Below are 12,191 nucleotides of genomic sequence, written 5' to 3'. Positions count from 1 at the left end.
AATTAGGGTTTATTACACTTCTGTCTAGTATTGATTGTCACTTTGGCCCTGGTACCTTCTCAGTAAAATGATAAGGTTAGAATAAATGATTACCAAGAACATTTTGGCTCTCTATTATACAGATGAAGTAAGTCAGAAAAAAACCCAAATATCGTATATTGTAATGCGTATATATGGAATCTAGAAAGATGGTACTGATGAACATATTTACAGGGCAACAGTGGGTATGCAGACATAGAAAACAGACTTATGGACTCAGGCAGAGGGGAAGAAGGAGAGGGTGGTGAATGGAGAGAGTAGCAAGGAAGCATATACACCACCATGTGTAAGACAGACCATGGGAATCTGCCGCGTGGCTCAGGAAATGCAGGCTGGAGCTCTGCGACAACCGAGAGGGCTGCGAAGGGCTGGCGGGTGAGAGGGACGTTAAAGCGGGATGCCTGCGGCTGATTCATGTGGACGCGTGGCAGAGGCCAACACAATATCGTAAAGTAATTTTACTTCAATTAAAAATAAATAAGTTTGGGAAAAGAAAGAACATTCTGGCTCTAAAATTCTGTGACATTCACCTGTGAAATAATCAATGAGGAATATTTTGAGTAATATGTTTATCTTTATGAATACTATAATATTCTGTAATTGCAGAATACTTATAGGGTAAATATCTTACTTATCCTATAAATTATATATTGTACTTTATTCATTCAAATATTTAGGGAAACTATACATTCATTTAAGTATTTATGGGATAAGTATGTTTTTGTTTCAAATATAAATCATCAACAGAATGAATTTCTTTAAAGAGTCCCAAATTATAAGGTAGAGACTAACTTGAATGCAAACAGTAATGTATGGGTTGTTGATTAGAGACAAATGTCTGTGACAGGATGAGAGAAAAAAAGACACCATGGCAAGTGGGGGTGTCTGCAGTGTGGGGAGGGGTTGGATTTGGGCAGAGCCTTGAAGGATGAGGGTAAGATGAAGAGACATTTGAGATAGAGGGGATTTTACCGAGGAGGACTGAGCACAGTACTGGGCAAGGGACCCTGAAGAGCTGAAGGAAAGAGTAAGGAATGCCTAGAAAGTAACTGTATAAATATGGGTAACTCAGATCATGGAGATTAGATAACATAGAAGTTCTTTTTAAAAATTATTATTAGTTTTATTTTTTTTTCCATTTATTTTCATTAATTGGAGGCTAATTACTTTATAATATTGTAGTGGTTTTTGCCGAGGGTGGGATGATCTGAGAGATTAGATAACATAGAAGTTTATTGTCAAGAAAGCCTTGTAGGGAACCATTAAATTTTCCTGATTTGGGAAATAAAATGAATTAATCAAGAACGCAGATGACATCACGGGGCAGTGTGAGAGCATCTCTGGCGAGCCAGTGCAGGCTCATTTCTCACAGTCCAAGCACAACCTGTTTAGTGCCCACAGAGCAGACAGAACACGGGCCTGGGTGAGTCTGAGGGACAACTGCAAAGAAAGAGGTGCTGAACTTCACATGTCACCAAAGGCCTATGGGACACCACCCTTGGCCAAGGGAAATGCCATTATGGGATCTGACATGCTCCAAAAGAAATCCTACTCTTTTAAACATTTCCCCACAGGTTGAGGTGTAATTCAGGCAAATCAAAATTACCAGGACAACTGAGAGTTTTCACTGTAACTGTAGCTATTTCATTTTGAAAAGTATTGCACTTTTAAAGTTAGGTACATGTTTAGGAATAATATAGCCTGTGGTACAATAGCAGGATATAAAATCTCACATCTCTCTAGGCCCCTGTTTTAGTTCTAGCTGTGAAGTGTTTCTGAGTGGATACAAAACCTGTTCTCACTTTTTGCAGTTCAGATAGCAGTGTCTCATAGTTTGTTCCTATTGTCAGAAGTGAAAGGCATGTAATTCATAAAATTCTTACCTGTGATGAGACAGGGTGGTGACGTGTATTTGCTCTCACTGTGTAGGATAGTTACTAGAAACCGATCAAAGCTGCCTCCTCCATTAGCAGGTATAAAATACTGAAAAACGTGTGAAACAACAGGCAACGCTATGTTGCACATGATGAGTAGGGATCTGTGCTGTACAGACTATGTCTTCTGTCTTCTGCAAGTTTCAGATGAAAGAGCAAGAGGGAATAAAGAAACTTAGGAGAGTCAGTGCTGCTTTTTTAGAGGCATGGTGCTTGAGGGGGACACAGCATGATGGGCGGGATCTGGGTATAAGGATGCGGTGCACATGCCTGGCATAGAAACCTGGCAAGGACGAAACGCAATGATTACAGCGCATTTATCTGAGGATCAGTCTAAACTAATCATAAGGCACTATGTATTGGACTGAAAATGGAAATAATGTTTCGCTGAAAACGTGCTGCAGATTAAAGTTACTGTGGACGCAAGAGCGTCGACTGGGAAACAGCACTGGATGTGTCTGAACAGAAGAGAGACAGTAAAAATAGGGTTTACAGATGATTAGTATAGTGGTGATGCCGAGAATGGACAAAGAACAATAATATGCACAGAGAAAGTATGAGCTGCATTGCATGGAGTGCAGTAGGTGGAATCAGGACAGTCCCAGCAAAGACGCTGCTGCACAAGCCAGGTAGGGGCGGTCTGAGCCCAGACAAAGGTGGTTATCAGAGAGGATGACAACAAAGAGGGACTCAGGAGGAAAAGAAAAAAGGACGTGGGGGCGGGGGTAGGCAGGCTGGGGGACTAGGAGAATAACAGTGCCGGTAATAAAAGCACCATGGCACAGAGCGGAAATTGGCTTGAGCTACTGCTGGACACTTAGGGTTCAAGCAGGTGACCAAATGATGCGTGAGGCGATAGCAAAATCACAATGCTCTACAAAATAGTTGGATGTTGACAAATAAGAAAGTCGAGGAAATTGACTAGGGTCAAAACTGATGGGTTGCGGGCAAATCTCGATATGCTACACAAATTCAGTTCTTCAGGAAAGTCTTTCCGACCAACTCCACTCCTCTCCCCTTTAGGCCAGGTCCCCAGATGATATACTCTAATTATAATCACTTTTCCTTTAAGGCCTCTACCAAAGGCTTACTATTATTAGCAACATGATTTGTTTAAGGTCTCACTGCTTTTTCAGACTGAAATTTCCAAGGGTAGGTTTCATGTTATTCCCAGTGATCTTTTAAACAAGACACGGGATAAAAACATCTTGAAAGGTCAAGAAAATCAACAAGGCAAACACCTCAGTATAGTGACGACTGTGTTCCTGAAGTGCTGTCACAAAAATATGTTAAAAAGTACAGACTCTGCAAGGTCTGAAGGGCTCTCTGCATGACTGAAGAACAGGCACGAGCTTGTGGGTCAAGAGTTTCCATGGACACCACTGTCTTAAAGCACAGAGCTGACAGATGTGGTTGAACTTGGCTATATATACCATGGTAAGGAATATGCTGAATGACCAAGAAACTGTATATGAAACTGAGAATGTCAACAAGCCATTGAGGCAGGCAAAGCTTTGGAACAGTCACAGCAGATACAGGCAGTTACAAGGCTGGGCTGGTTATAAGCATCACCACCTCATTAGGATTTCCTATAAGGCACACTGAAGCAAGTCACATCTGTGGGCAGGAAGGATGCCCCCAAGAGCAGCTCAGCTAACATTAATGAACACTGACTCTAGGCCAGCACAGTCTAAGCAGCCTGCCCAAGGTGCAACAGCTTGTAGTAGCTGAACTGACTTTGAACCTGACAGCCCACAGTCAAGATTTCATCCGCCTGGGAAGGCAACTGCAAACACATCCCCTTCGTGCTAGGAACATGTAGGAAGTGGGTGTCAGGCAGCTCTTCCCTCTAGATGCTGCAGTTTCCTCATTAAAAGTGAGATACTTGTGGTACCTACTTAACAGGTTTTTTTTGTTTTGTTTTTTTTCATGCAGTAAGTTTTTATTAGTTTATTCTTTTTTTAATTAATTAATTTATTTTAATTGGAGGGTGATTACAACATTGTGATAGCTTTGATATGGATTATGAAATAAAAGTGTAAAAATCTCTCAGAAAGTTATCTGGTACAGAGAACGAATATACTAAATGTTCCCTGTGATGGTGATGAGGATGATGATGTTATAAATAACATAATAAATGAGAGAAAGATCCTGAAGATGACCAATAAAAATGTACTAAGAGTTCATAAAAGGATAGCTACACACATTTTAGTATAAGCAGCGTGGCGGGAGGTACAGAAAGTCCACTTTTGATGCAGGAATCTAAAGTCAGATGGGTCTCAGAGCCGAGGAAGAAGCCCCAAAGAGACATAATCGGAAGTGTGTCCACCCTTGGGCTTCTAATCCCTCCCCCTTCTCCTAGATGAGCTCACATGGTCCTTGGCTTTCATTACCAACGATGCCCACCCCCCTCCAAATTCCAAATGTTTATTTGTAATTCACACCTCTTTCCTTTGAGCTCCAGGATTTCAAATTGAACTACTGACTTGGTGTAACAACAACTTCCAGTAACCATGCCCTTTCTAATGACAGACCAGCCACTCCTTGGCTCCATTGGAACTGTGTCACAAGCAAGCTCAACCTGTCCATAACCAAACTTGTACCCATCTCCACCTTCCTACAACCATCTGGTGGCTCCTCTCAACACCTTCTTTTCCCTTACTCCTGCCTATTGAAATAGACCCAAGCGCTCTCATTTCCATTTTCCAAAACTCACCAGACGCAACGCCCTTCTCTCTTTACCGACAGGGTGCCTCTCACTTGAACCACCTCAACAACTAGCCCAACCAGAAACCCTCTCAGCTCCCTCTCCACTTTTCTTAATCCAGCACCAAAGTACAACTCTGATTTTCTTCCCAGATGAAAATCCAGCGATGGCCACCCATCTCACTTGCTGAAAACTCAAATTCCTGTACATATCCCACAAGACCAGAGGTATGCTCCCCTCCACCTCTGACGTCTCAGGCCTGATTCTATGGTGTGTTCTCTTACGCTCGGGCAGGAGCTGGGCCTGAAACTGTTTTCTGACCTAAGATGCTCTCACATGCTCTTTTCTTTGTCTGGAAGTTTGTTCCGCTCTTCTCATTTTACTTCATTCTCCAAATCCTGTGGCTCTATGTGTATATGTCCCAGCCTCGCAGAAACTTCCGTTTCCCCCAATCTGCCAGGTGCCCCAGAACACTCTCACATCACTACCTGCTTGCGCTCTGCAGCACGTTCCATGGTTATAATCAGTCGTGGAATTTTCTGGGTAATATTTCTTCATAGTTTGGAAACAGCTGGAAGCACCTGTCCTGTTCACTTCTATACTCTTGCTATCAACACAGTGCCTGAAGTGAGCACATCCCACTGAATACTTGAAAAATGGGCAAAAATGAGCCTCTACTAAATTTTACAAATGGTAGCTGCAGTCACAAACTAGGGCAGTCATGAAGTAAAACCATCTTCTATGAACAGATACCTCGATCAGTCACACTGGCCTCAAACAGTCAGAGTGATAATACAAATGCTGTGAATGGCAGTGACCACCTTGACCACAGCCATAAATCAGACACATCCAGAATGTACCTTTTACTGACTTATTTGAAAACCCATTTTTCCTCTTCTGCTAGTTCTCAGAATTCAGAGTGGTTAGAGTTCTTTTGCAATTCATCTGTTTTTAAAAAGGAAAACATCTGTTTTTCACCATGGGAACATTAGCCAGCCATTATTTAATTATCTACCATTAATGAAAAGCAGAGGGAGCAATTATTTTGGGGGACTCACAGGCCATTCTATATACATAGTGAAGAACTGACTATATACAAACCTACAGTTTGCAAAACATCGCAAAGCAGGGGAAGCACCTACTTGTCCCTGTAACCTATCTTTTTTCTTCCACTCTCTCCCACCACCATTCCAAAGTAAAAATCAATTTCTAAATGAAATAGAATCATGTTGGCAGCATAAGGAATGTGAAAAAAAAGATTGCCATCTGGAAAATGAGTATTAATAACTAAAGAACTTCAGGTTCTAACATAAATGAAAGATATTTAAACGATCTTGACAGTATTCCTCTTTCACAAAATTAACCATATTTTATAGTATTGAAAAATGCATTGAGAGGCCTCAAATACATTGCATGGATTTGCTGAAAGTAATTTTAGCAATATTAAAAATTGACAAAGAACATGCTTTTGTCTGAGAAAGAATGTGTGAAATTGTGTCATATTTATTGAACCCTGCTTACTTGTGATTTGCATGGACTACAACCAAGAATATACTCTTGTCTCTAGAACTGGGCTTTTTTTTTTCTTTTAAGCTGGATGGGAGAAAAGCTGCACTTATGGGGGTATTAGCTTTGTTTAATACATTAGATGGAAAATGACTTTCTATTGCAACTTTCCCTCCTTTGTACTTAGAAATTATGAAGGAAGGAATCCATTTTGTTCACTTCCCCCAGTGGTGTGCCATCCAGTGAGGCAAGAGAAGAAAACTCTCCCACTGCTGCTTGCTGTTTCTGCCTCTGTGACTTACAGGCGAATATGTCTGCCTCTGTCTTCTTAAATTCAGCTAGGATGTATGTATCAGTGCATGCCTAACAGCAGGGCACTATGCCTGCAGCCACTGCAGCCTGCAGCCCAGACTCCAACCTGTGTCATTTTTATCCTTCTTCAGAGACATGGGAACAGAAGATATTAACCCAGTCTCTCACTGTTTGCCTGGACTGTGAGATGTAAAGTCTCAGATCAGTTTTTGGCTGTGTTTTAGGGCAGGCTACATGAAGCTGAGAGGCAGAGGCAGTCAATCTGCATAGAGAGGATAAAAAAGAGCAGAGAGGAGCAATGAAAAATATGACAGGCAGTCCTGAGGAGGGCTGAGGTCCTGGTTCTCTTATTCACTACCCTATGGATGCATCAGTGAAGAGGTCAGATAAATTACTCCTCTGTTGTCATGGGCAGCTTTTAGAACAAGTGAAACCCAACCCGTTTGGAGTAGCAACAGAGGAGAAAGAAATCACCTAAACTAGACTATATATAGCTCATTAAAGAAGGCATCACATGTAATGGTCCTGGGAACTCCTTTAAGCCTGGCACAGAAGTAGGTGCAGAGTAAATTTTTCTTGAATAAATGAATGATCATTTCACACATAAGGGGAGAGGTGGTAGAAATGACTGGAGTGGTACACGAGTTTCCTGTGTTATATCAAGAAGTGTATTAAGCACAAATATTTGAAGCCTATGGAGAGAACATGTAATTTAGTTGTTAAGGGCATGTGCATTGGAGTCAGAGTCAAACTGAATCCCGGCTTTATTACTTGCCAGGGATGCGATCTTTGACAGGTAGATAACCTCTCAGTGCTTCAATTTCCTCATCTGTGAAGTGGACATAATTACAGTATCTGCCTCACATAATCTTTGTGAAGATTACATGAGCTAAAAATTAATATGTAAACTGCTTAAACAGTGCCTGGTACAGGTATACATCCTATGAATGTTGGCTGTTATTTATTTAAGATTTTTTGATGTGGACCATTTTTCTAAAAGTCTTTATTGAGTTTGTCACAGTATTGCTTCTGTTTTTATGTTTTGGTTCTTTGGCCCCTGAGCATGTGGGACCTCAGGTCTATGATCAGGGACTGAGCCTGTACATCCGGACTTGACGGGGCAGTCCTAACCACTGGACCACCTGGGCAGTCCTAGCCGCTATTTCAATAACACATCTACTACTAAAATTCTAGACAATAGTACTTAAGTTTAGTTTTGCATTATTCTTTTTTTTTTCATGTCTCATTGTCCAGTCCTTCAGAATAATTTCCAGTGTTGGGCAATACAGAGGACAGGAAAGGACCTCTGAGACCCTTACTTTCCAGGTGAGGGACCGAGGCCCAGAGCCAGCAAGGGAGTTGTCCAAGACTAGTGCTTTCATCACAGAAACCAACCTACAAGCCAGATCTAGTCTCAGGTTAGTCTCAAACCCTACAATCAGAGAAGATTTAAAAGTGAAATGTATGTAAAATGGATACCCATCAGTGAGATGCTACAAGGTTTTAGTACAGAACTCTACTACCTGACTTTTTGGCAACAGGTGGTGAAGAGTTGGGCTTCCTGGTGATTCAGCTGGTAAAGAATCCGCCTGCAATGTGGGAGACCTGGGTTCGATCCCTGGGTTGGGAAGATCCCCTGGAGAAGGGAAAGGCTACCCACTCCAGTATTCTGGCCTGGAGAATTCCATGGACTGTACAGCCCATGGGATCATAAAGAGTCGGACACGACTGAGCAACTTTCACACACACAAGCGGAGATTTACATCTCTCAGTAATTTGCAGGAGTTTTTGTGAAATAATTTGTTATATATAATAATTGCAGAAAAGTAATTACAGAAAGGCTTGACATTTTCCTAGTTATACAACTTACATGAAATTGATGAGCAATGTTTAATGCAACATGAAGGGATAAATCACCCACTGTGACATCCCAGAGCCGAGAATATGGTTTTTATTAAAAGCAAACAAGCAGCCAAATAAACCAACTGGTTTTCTAAAACCAGTTCTTTGGGTATTCTAAGAGAATCTTCAGTTATAAAACAATTTTAATCTTTGTTCAGACTAGTTATTATCATATTGCAAGCTGTTACTTTGGGGGCCTGGTAACGTCCTCTAATCTGGACAGCTGTTCAGAGTTCATGCATTTCAGTGTAGATGCTCATTTCCAATAGTCACAGCACAGGATAGGTAAACTTCCACTGTCTTTTTTCTATTGTCTAAACTGTTAAGCAATTAGAAATCCAAGGCATTTATTTAGCTGAGAATAGTGTTTTTAATACCAATTCTATTTCCCTGGTTTTGTAGCACAAACAACAAAGTATTTTATAGCTCAAATTTTATTTAAATTTAAAAGTTTCCATTAATCACCAAAGAACAGTTGAGACTCAACCAGGATTTAATGAAGTCATAGAAGATTCTCTGAATTAAATGAAAAATTTGTAATTTCTTTATTGTTTTAAAATTCTTAACTGACAACTCAGCCTTTGAATATCAAGATTCTAGCTCATAACTTCTTCAACTGTTCAGGAAAAAAGAACCTCAAATGCCTGGTTATCTCTTCCACTGTATTTTTTTTAAACAAATCTTTCAGTCACAGCACAAATTAGTCTAACATTTGCTATAATCTTCAGAGACAATGCTTTCTCAAGGAGATGTATTAAGAGAAGGAAAGGAAAGGGAAAGGGTTAGTTGCTCAGTCATGTCTGACTGTGTGAGACCCCATGAACTGCTGTAGCCCATCAGGCTCCTCTGTCCATGGGGTTCTCCAGGCAAGAATACTGGGTATGCTATAACTCAACTGAACTGAAGTATAAAAAAAAATCTCTCTAGAAAGATAAAAGTTTTGTTTTATCTAAAATAGTTTATTAAAATGAGAATCTTTATAAGACTATGAAGAAAATTAACTCATGTGACCAGTTTAATATCAATATTTACTTATACAAAGAAAGAAACCTCTGTTTTACCATTAAGACCACAAAGAAAAACAATAAAACTATCAGAGAAAGGGCAGATATTGTCTGTGTTAACTTGAGAAAGAAAAGGGGAAAAGCTTCTGTTAAGGCAAGACTCTTGATATGTTCGGTACTATTCTCCAAAAGAATGTCTTTCAAATTTATTTTTGAAATCTCCTTCTCAAATTCAATATTAATAGGGAGCTATGGCTGGAGAAAAAGGAAAAATTTGTCCCTTAGCTGAGTATCAGATGTTTGGAAGTTTCTCTTCCACATCATTCTGCTCTCATGTGGTGAATAGCATTGTTCAATAGTTGATAACATATTTTCTAAGAAAAATAAAAAGTGGATTTGAGATCAGTTTCACATGTGTCTTATGATTTGATTTGTATTTTAATATCAAGATGTAACTGTTTACATCACTTAGGAGTGATTTTCTTAAAACTGTTCCAGATTACATATGTTGCTATAACCAATATGTTTATAGAGAATATGGATAAATTTCAACTTTAAATGGGTTTGAAGCTTAAGTAGTTTCCAGATATTAGAAGAACCAGTTGGAAGATCATCTTGGTAAACCCCTTTAAAAAATCTTAGTTCTTTAAAAAAAAAAAAAGTAGATATATTAAATGGACTACATATGTATTTTTTTAAATTTTAAACTTCTGTATTCAATACTTAGGGTATTTCTTACCAGTTGTATTTAATGTTATTAACTGTATAATTTAAAATATTTATAAAATGAATTGCATCAAATAGAAAGATTTGTTGAGGATCATTACTATATAGATAGGTAGTTGTGGTTTAAATCTCCAGTGTTGCTTACAAATTTCTAGTCCAACAAGCAACAGACATATGTTCTGTTTAACAAATCTTCTGAAGAATAATTACAAGTTGTTGGTGGAGACCTGAAACAATTGTAAGTGATCATTGCCTTAATACTTTAATTTTATAAAAGAGAAGCTTTAAAATTAAGCCAGGGTAAGACATTTCTTTGTTTCACTCAATTTAATTAAAGGCTCTATCTCTTCTATAAGGATAAAATCAGGCACTTGTTCAATCCTGAAATTCTTACATCAATTGTAAACAAAGTTGCTGCTCCTACATTTATGAGTTAGCCATTAAAGTATAGTATAAATAAATAGATACACTTACCTGGAATTAAAACGTAAAGAGCTGCAAACGTTTCAGAAAGTTTCAATAGATAGAAAAGAAACTGAAACAGCAGCATCCACTGCCGTGGCTCAGGCTTTTTGGCTTTACAAGTGGCCGCACTACCAGTTCAGGCCCAGTACCCTTGTGTTATGTAACATCTCATTAATATGAGCCATCAAACTGCTACCAAGCTGCCGAGGCACTAGAGGGCAAGAGTGTCACATGCAAGACCCGTCGCCAAGGGACAGGTTTTGGTACCACTTGGGGAAGACAGATGCTAAAGAAGCTGATAAATAACACGATGCCTGAAAGCAGCAGCGAACTAGAAATGTTTCTCAGTATTTTAAATGTCAATTTTCTGTCCAGCTGAAGAGTTAACAGGTTAATAAATATGTATAAACAAATAACCACACCATGCAAAACTTTCGGGATTGTATTTTAAAACCTCCAAGTCATCCAGGAAGCTATCTTTCTTTTCTTTGTCTAAATAAACTTGTTTTTAAAAGGCGAGGAAAGGTCGATTAAATAAAACGAGTGTCAGTCTCAGAACCCCTTTAAACCGCGAGAAACTTGTCCTGACCGTGCGCGCCGCCTCTGGAGCCCGCGTTCCAAGTCTCCGGCGGCGGGTGTCTGGGCGAGGACCGCCCGGTCCCTGGCGATTCCCTCGGGCTGCGGGCGTCCGCGGGATCCTGCTTCCCCGGTCCTGGGCCTCCGCGGCTCCTCGCGATCGCCCCGCCGTCCGGGCGGCGCTCGGGGACGACGCGCGGGCGTGTCCCCGCGGCCGCGGCCGGTGGGCGCCTCGCGGGTCCGGGAGCGCGGGCGGCGCCGGGCGGGAGCGGCCGCGGGGCGAGCGCGGCGGGCGCGCCGGGGACTCGTGCGCTCGCTCCGACGCGCTCCGCGGCCCCGGGACCCGCCCGGCCGCGCCGCCGCCGCCCTCACGCCGCCTCCCCGCTCCCGGCCCGCGCGCGCCCGCCCGCCCGGGGAAGGGGAGGAGGCGGGAGCCGAGGGGCTGGAGGCGCCTGCATCCGGCCGCCCTGCGCCCGTGTCTGCTCCGCCCGGCTGCCTCCCCAGCCTTCGGCTTGGGGACCCTGGGTGTCCCGCCCCGGTCGGCCGGCTCCGACGGCCACTGCGGGCAGGTTGGTAGCTGTCGCCAGGGAGAAGTGTTGGACCGTGTGTGGGAAGTGGGTGTGAGTTCCAGAGGCGGTGCGGGGAAGGTGCGGCGCACCCTCGTCGTCCCCTCCGGTCGCGGCGGCTTCGAGGTTGTAAGCTGGTGATTGCTTCGACTTGCCGGCTTTCTAAAGGCCACGTGTTGTGTTCCAGCTCCTGAAGACAGATGAAGGCCAACAACTGGAGCGACATTTTGGATACAAGGTGTGAGGTTGCACTTGTCCTAAAATATAGGTTGATCAGGAGCCTCAATTGAACGACTTTTTCCCTTTTTAATTTCTGTTTTGATCCACTGAGTGGGTTGCCATGCCCTTCTCCACGGGCTTGATCCACTAACAACAGCATATGTGAAAGTTTTAGTAAGTGGTGCAAGTGGATCTACTAAAGATACACGTTGTACTGGATTTCTATGGTTTTGCT

General features: G+C 41.9%; 1 protein-coding gene across 3 annotated transcripts in view; it reads right to left on the bottom strand.

Moving 5' to 3' along the window:
- The window catches only part of LOC122422296 (bifunctional heparan sulfate N-deacetylase/N-sulfotransferase 3), a 188,426-nt gene extending 176,964 nt beyond the window's left edge, over nt 1-11,462 (bottom strand). Inside the window, exon 1 of one of the 3 annotated variants that reach the window (XM_043438703.1) lies at nt 11,185-11,462. The gene's annotated coding sequence lies outside the window, so the exon portion shown is untranslated. Of the gene's footprint in view, nt 1-10,604; nt 10,854-11,184 lie in introns of those variants that run through there. The other 2 variants (XM_043438704.1, XM_043438706.1) reach the window with 2 other exon arrangements.
- Nucleotides 11,463-12,191: the final 729 nt, after the last annotated feature.

The sequence above is a fragment of the Cervus canadensis genome, chromosome 19, assembly GCF_019320065.1.
Source record: "Cervus canadensis isolate Bull #8, Minnesota chromosome 19, ASM1932006v1, whole genome shotgun sequence".
In the NCBI taxonomy this organism is placed as follows: domain Eukaryota; kingdom Metazoa; phylum Chordata; class Mammalia; order Artiodactyla; family Cervidae; genus Cervus; species Cervus canadensis.
This window is presented reverse-complemented; position numbering and strand designations above follow the sequence as displayed.